At 29.2% G+C, this 7,105-nt stretch overlaps 1 long non-coding RNA gene across 1 annotated transcript; it reads right to left on the bottom strand.

The window, feature by feature from the left end:
* Positions 1–1,485: 1,485 nt before the first annotated feature.
* LOC136076536 (uncharacterized) lies at positions 1,486–3,012 on the bottom strand. Its single transcript, XR_010636352.1, has 3 exons — positions 2,888–3,012; positions 1,736–1,874; positions 1,486–1,661 (listed from the first exon to the last, which is right to left on the bottom strand). It is a non-coding gene; the product is annotated as an uncharacterized LOC136076536 (long non-coding RNA).
* Positions 3,013–7,105: the final 4,093 nt, after the last annotated feature.

Raw genomic sequence — 7,105 nt, 5'->3', positions numbered from 1 at the left:
TGTTGATGGCAAAACTACAACATGTCCTGGTCTAATATTATGATCATTTCCAAGGTCGTTTACATGTTTGTGGAATGCATCGTACTGCTTGCTTCTCTGTTTAGGTTAATTGTCTAACTGAAAGTCAATAATTGTAATACTGAGATAATGTAACATGATTTCTAACCAATGTAGCACATTCAGGGTTATGAACCAATTGATTATGCCAACCAGCATCCCCCCTTGCAAAAAATAGAGAATAAACCATAGGATCTAAGTTGGCAGACATCTTTGATATAGTTTTAAGAAGATGACCTCTTGGGTAAATAACAACTTTCCTGGAAGCAGGTGGAGCACCATAATTGCCAACAAATACAACTGCAACATCACCATGTGAAGGGAGATTATAGCAACGTCTATCTTACTATATAGACATTTTTACAACTGAGCGACCTTCTATAGCTGCTCGGCGAATTTCTTCATCTTCCACTTCAACTATGTTTTTAAATGCAGGACCAATTAGGTTCTCTTCACTAATAATATTTTGCAATTGAAACATTAAATCATTTAAGCAAAGATCATTACTATGGCATTCTAAAATTTACCGCTGCAAGTGGATCATAGATGTATAGTTGACAATATGTCAGCGGAACATCTTGATTTGGTCTAAGCTTACCTATACGATGAAAAACTTGACCACGTATTCTAAAACATGGCGGCCCATGATTCATGGGTTGAACTAAATTAGCTTTAAATGAAACAAAAGAAAGACAGGCATTATAATTTCTAATATATTTTAAAAAATTCAGATCGGCATTTCCATCTGCATAATTTCCTTTAATAAATCTTGTAGAAATGGTGAAGGTTGAAAAAAAACTACCTTTCCATTATGGCAACATAAAAAATGTGCTTCATCAGGAAACTTCTTAGCACCACAATGCTGACAAATATAATTCATTTCTCCTAAATAATTATAATCTGGAATAGTGTTACTTCTTGCTATACAATGCATTCTTTAGTATCTAGCAGCATTTCTAGTATTTTGTTGACTATTAGTTTCATCTCGCCTTAGTTTATCTCATTCATTTTTGCGACAATTATTTTCAACTCGCCTAACCAAGCTCTCCTCATTTGGGTTTGAATTATTCGCTGCTTGCCGAGCAGCATTTCTAGCATTTTGTGGATTGTTAATTTCATCTTGCCTAATCCTATCTCTTTTATTTCTGCGACGATTAACTTGCTTCACTTTTAATTGAAAGTAGTAACAAAAAATTTTTTTCTACTCTAAATAGCACACACAAATAATTTTTATATATAACAAACTGTCATTTAAAATATATGATACAAAAAGCTTAAGAGTTAAAAATATATATATATATATATATATATATATATATATATATATATATATATATCTATATATATATATATATATATCAGCTAGAAGATGTTTGAAAAAAAAATAACTTAGCAAATAATAATTTAAAAAACTATTAAAAACCTGCAATTCTAATTATAAACATACTGCTAACACAGAAAAACAAAAAAACGTTGTAAACCCTTTTTTGCAAACTTCAATATTTATTTCTTTGAAAAAAATTATTAGTAAATGTTTTTAAAAAATTCACAAACTTTACAATATTTTGTTCTTCTATACCACATAAATACATCATCTGATAAATCTAAAATAAAAAATGTTACAAATAAGTAAAAAAGTAAGAAAAACATTACATACTGAAAATGAAAATCAATGTACCTTATATAGAAAAGCTGTTGTGATTTACCAGAGTAGTAGTTATTAAATATTATTATTTCATGTTAAGTTTTAGAAAATAATTTATGCTGGTACATCGTGGTTCCAAAATATTTATAGCAAAATCATGTAATAAACAGCGCTAAAGACAAAAAATCAAATTGAGATAAAACAAATTGTATATATGGCAAAATAATTTGTCTTGGCTTTTAGTGAATGATTAAAAGCAGTGATTTTTAATAAAGAAATTAATTATTTATCATTTTTAACAATAGACACCAACGTGAACGTAAGCCAAATGTCTATCAACTCAAAAGATAACAAAAAAACAACATCACAACAACAACACACAACAATAGCAATATAGTTTATATATTATGCATATAACATAACTTAAGTAACATAACATTCATATATAGCAGAACATAAGTAACAACATTACGCAAAATGTTAATAAAATACATTCTTATGTATTTTTAGAATAATTAATAATAAAGGCTTGAAAACACCTAGACCTTAAGCAGTAACAGTTTGACACTAAACACTGTCGTGTAACCCTCTGCTATAAGTACATCACTTGGCTGGCAAGGTTAACAAAAAATCTTGCTCTACATGTTTACCAAGTCACAGCACTTTGGAAACAACATAATATAAACATATGTACCAACTATAAACACTATATATATATATATACATATATATATATAAATATATATATATATATATATATATATATATATATATATATATATATATATGTATGTATATATATATATATATATATATATATATATATATATATATGTATATATATATATATATATATATATATATATATATATATATATATATATATATATATATATATATATATATATATATATTTAACCTTATATGAATATATCCAAACACATTTATGAAACAATTATATAACACATATTAACACATACACAAACAAACAAAAAAACACTTTACATTATTATAAAAACACATAGATAAAACAACTATAAAGCATATATTACCACATACACTTACTTATCAAAAAACCATATATGCAAATAATAAACATGTGTAAACAAAAATTATAAAAATGACACGACAAAATTTAAATAGATTCAAAGTAAATAAATTATATATACAAACAATACTCTTTACCTTGATTTTTTTTTTTTCATAAGAACTGTAATCCTCATAACAAAATTTAACCTTTACATACAACAACATGTGACATGTCATGTCAGTGTTGGCACAAAATTTTAATTTACTTTTCTAAATTTTCTAAAAATGAACAAAAATAGTTAATAGCATCACAGAAATTTCAAAGTTGTAATAACCAATTTTATGGGAATAGCATTAGTATAACTTTTTTGTTGCATAAAAAATAACTAGGCCTCATCCACACCCCTATTTCCTTCTAAAAAATAAAATATAAGCTCAATAAAAACAAAATTGATAAAAAAAAATAAAGAAAAACTCAAACAAAATGTAAACGATTTAAAAAATTAAAAGGAGTGATCCTTTAACTCGCTTAAGATATCTTTCTCAAATGACCGCGTGCATTTTGAGAACGCGCTATTTCAAAGCCTTATAAATTCAAAGCATATAAATTTTGCGAATGGTCACACTCGAGCAGTGAACGCCTGAGTGAAAAATGAAGAACATCAGAATTAAGACAATTATTTTTCGAACAAAGCATATTTTGACAGTTGTCAAGACTAATTAAAGATTAATAGAAGCATATTTTAAAATATACTAATATGATGACAAAAATCAAACAGGCAATGTACCCAAACAATATTTACAATAATAAAACAAAAACTTACAAAGCAAAATAAAAAGTATGCACATAACAATGTAGGACCTAAAAATGGAAAAAAACAACATTAATGCTAATGTGCAAACAAAATTTGTGTCGTGGTTAAATAATAATTAAATTATTAACACTAATAACTAGTTTATCCCGTCAGATAAACGTCATCGCGACTTATGCTTTACCCAGCAACTTTATCATACAGCGTATGATAAAGTCGCGGGGTAAAGCATAAGTGCACACGCCTATATCAGACAGCAGATGATTAGATGTTTTATCTGCAAAAGTATACGTAAAATTACAATAACGTATGGTAGATAGAATAAAAATAGCGCAAACCGGATACTCTTCACAAAAAGCTAAATAACTTTTTTAATATTGAGAATTAGTAGGATTTATTTTTATCTGGAATATAGTCAGGGCCGGTTTAACCACTAGGCGAACTAGGCGGCCGCCTAGGGCGGCAAGTTTTCTAGGGCGGCACAAAAACTCGCTGCATAAAAATAAATATATCAAAAACACTGCCAAAATCTTTTTTAAGTCTCTTTTGAATTAAATTTAGGAGATTTGAAAGAGTAAAACAAAATCGTCAAATAAAACATAAGAATAAATACTTATGATATTTTTGTTTTATTTGACGTGATTTTTTAATACTTTTTATGCAGAATGAAATTTTGTAGTAATTAATACGGTGCAAAGTTTTCCTTACTCATTTAAAGAAAATTTTAGCACGTTTAACTTCATTGTGAAAATTGTTTTTACTGGCGTGTTAATTCAGAAATAGTAAGAATTTTAATTAAATAGCAATTACGAAGTAGTATAGTAACAAATTAACTGATTTATATTGTGTTTTTATACTAATAGAGTGTTATTATTTATATTTATGGAGCTTTAAAAGTTTAAAAATGTATCTTTAAAACTTTTATAAAGAAGTAAAAATAATATTGTATTAATTTAAAGATATTAAAGAGATAGAATGTGATCATTTTTATTAATTTTAGCAGTTTCCTTCGATATTTCAATCCACGACGGCAGAAAGAAAAAAATTGCCAGGTGCGCAATTTCGCAAACTACGGGCTGCGAATGAAGCCGAAGTCAAAAATGGACCAAAACAAGTCGATCAGTTCGACTTTCCTAAGGACAGCATGCAAACAAAATTTTCAAAAAACCATTACAACCGCCGTCAATTGAGATGAAGTTCGCAAACATTGGCTGCAGTATTCTGTAAGTAATGACTATGTGTATTGCTTCTGCTGCAAACTGTTTACCAGTAGCACAACAGGTGCGTCATCTCTTTCTTCCAATGGTTTACATGATTGAAATAACATGTCCGCAATTCTGTCAGGGAATGAGAAAAGCAGTGAACATCTTGCAAATTTTCAGTCTTGAATAGAGTTCGAACTGGGACTGCCAAACAATAAAACAGTTGATGCCGAACATTTGCGTCTTGTTAAAAATGAAGGGCAGTATTGGTCGCAAATCTTGAAGCGGTGGATAGCTTAAGTTAGAGTTCTTGGTATACAAAATCTTGCTTTTAGTGGAACGCATGAGAAACTGAATATTGCTGGTAACGGAAACTTTCTGAAATTTGTGGAATTTTTAGCTTTATTTGACTCACTTATGGACTCACGTATGACTGAAACTATCATTAAGCAGTTTATAGCAAACGCTATTGCTAGTTTTAAGTAGGTCAAAAAATTCAAAGTAAACTTTAACTTTGCTATTCTTGACACAGCAATACAATTGGTTGAAAAAAAATTTACTCCTATGTTAATAATAAGTTCGTTGTTTGGTTTTCTTTATGATGTCCACTGTTTACAGAGTGTAACTAGCAAAGATGTTATGGAACATTGCTTGAATCTTGAGAAAGCTTTGCAATATGGAGACTCCAAAGATATCCATGCAGTTGATCTATGTAGTGAACTGAAATCAATAGCGACTATATTTACTAAATTTTATATTATAAAATAATCTAACAGATTGTGTCTCCAACACTGTTATAGCTTTATAAATCCTTTTGACACTTCTAGTTCCGCGGCTAGCGGTGAGCAAAGCTTCTCAAAACTCAAGCTGATAAAAACATATTTGAGAACGTCTATGCAGCAAGAAAGACTTGCTGGATTAGCTACTCGTTCAAGTGAACATGATATTGCTGGAAACATTGAACTGACGGAACTTATTTCTACATTTGCAAAAACAAAAGCACAAAAAGTGAAGTTTTGAAATTATTTATTAATACATTATAAAGTTACATGAATATTCGTTTATTTATGATTATGCATTTATTCATCTGAATGTAAATACAAATGTGAAAATAAGTTGAAGGAGGGTGGTGGAGGGAGTGAGGGCACAGTATGTCAGATTCGCCTAGGGCGCCAAAAACTCTGGCGCCGGTCCTGAATATAGTTATTTATTAGAGAAGCTTTGCAGTTAAAAAAGAAATTTTTTTAATTTCAAGTTTCTAGAGAATAAGATTTTTTTTTTTAAAGTGTCCGCTTTTTGGAATATTGTCCCTAAAGACGCACAGTTCTAAATTATATAAAAAAAAAAAAAAACATAGATAAACTCAATATTTTTATTTTTAAAGTTAAAATATACACATAATAATAATGCAAACAGAAAAAAACTTGAAAAAAATAAATAAAAAAACATGAGCAAGCTTGAGCTTGAAATAAAAAAAAAAATTTCAATAAAAAAAAAAACTAGGTTCTGCAATTTTTCGTGCAAAAGAATTCTTCGCCTTATATATATCTTTTTGGGAGACAAGGCTCACAAAGCCACGAACTGCAACTTGATTTTTTACAAGCTTTCTATAAAACCTGCATCTCTGGCTCTTCATTTTCAAAAAACTTTGGACACTTTTTGTACTTTTTTTTGGCTTTCTTGGCAGAAGTTTCATTTTTGCTGCTGCAATTTCAACATATGTTTGTTTTAATAGCTTCGCGTCTTCTTTTTCTCTTAACTGGTTTAATCATCCTTCTTCTGTAAAAACTTGACCAGTCACTATTCTGACACTTCTGGCTTTTTTTGCAGGATGCCTGTAAGCAATTTGAAATTGAAATTGCTTCAAAAGAGCACTTTTAAGACTTATTTTTACACGAGTCAACAATTTTTCTTGAGAAGTTAAATTTAAAGTTGGAATTGAAGTTGGAGTTGCAGGCAGAATTAAGGTTTGTGTTTGTTGGGCAGTTTGAGGCAAAGAACTTGGTCTGCGTGGTAATTTTGTAACTGCAGATGATGTTATTAAGATGTTATTAAAAATTTGACAAATTTGTTATTTTGAATTGTCAATGTTGTCTTGGTTTAATGGAAAGATTCCAGTGTTTTCAAAACCAGCAATAATTTCAGTCCGAGTGCAAGCTATGTTGCTTCTTTATAACTGTGCAAGGAGTCTTGGGAAAATTTTTTAGGAAAAATTGCTAAAACCAGTTTCAGCATAAGATTTTCTTAAAATATCACGCCAAACATCTTTGGCATGGATCAAGATCCATGTCAAAGATGTTTGGCGTGATATTCAAGAAAATATATCAACATCAAGAGGCTGCAGAATGTGATATGAATGG

Source organism: Hydra vulgaris, chromosome 02, assembly GCF_038396675.1.
Source record: "Hydra vulgaris chromosome 02, alternate assembly HydraT2T_AEP".
Taxonomy (NCBI): domain Eukaryota; kingdom Metazoa; phylum Cnidaria; class Hydrozoa; order Anthoathecata; family Hydridae; genus Hydra; species Hydra vulgaris.
The sequence above is the reverse complement of the archived record's forward strand: the minus strand, read 5'-3'. Positions and strand labels throughout refer to the sequence as shown.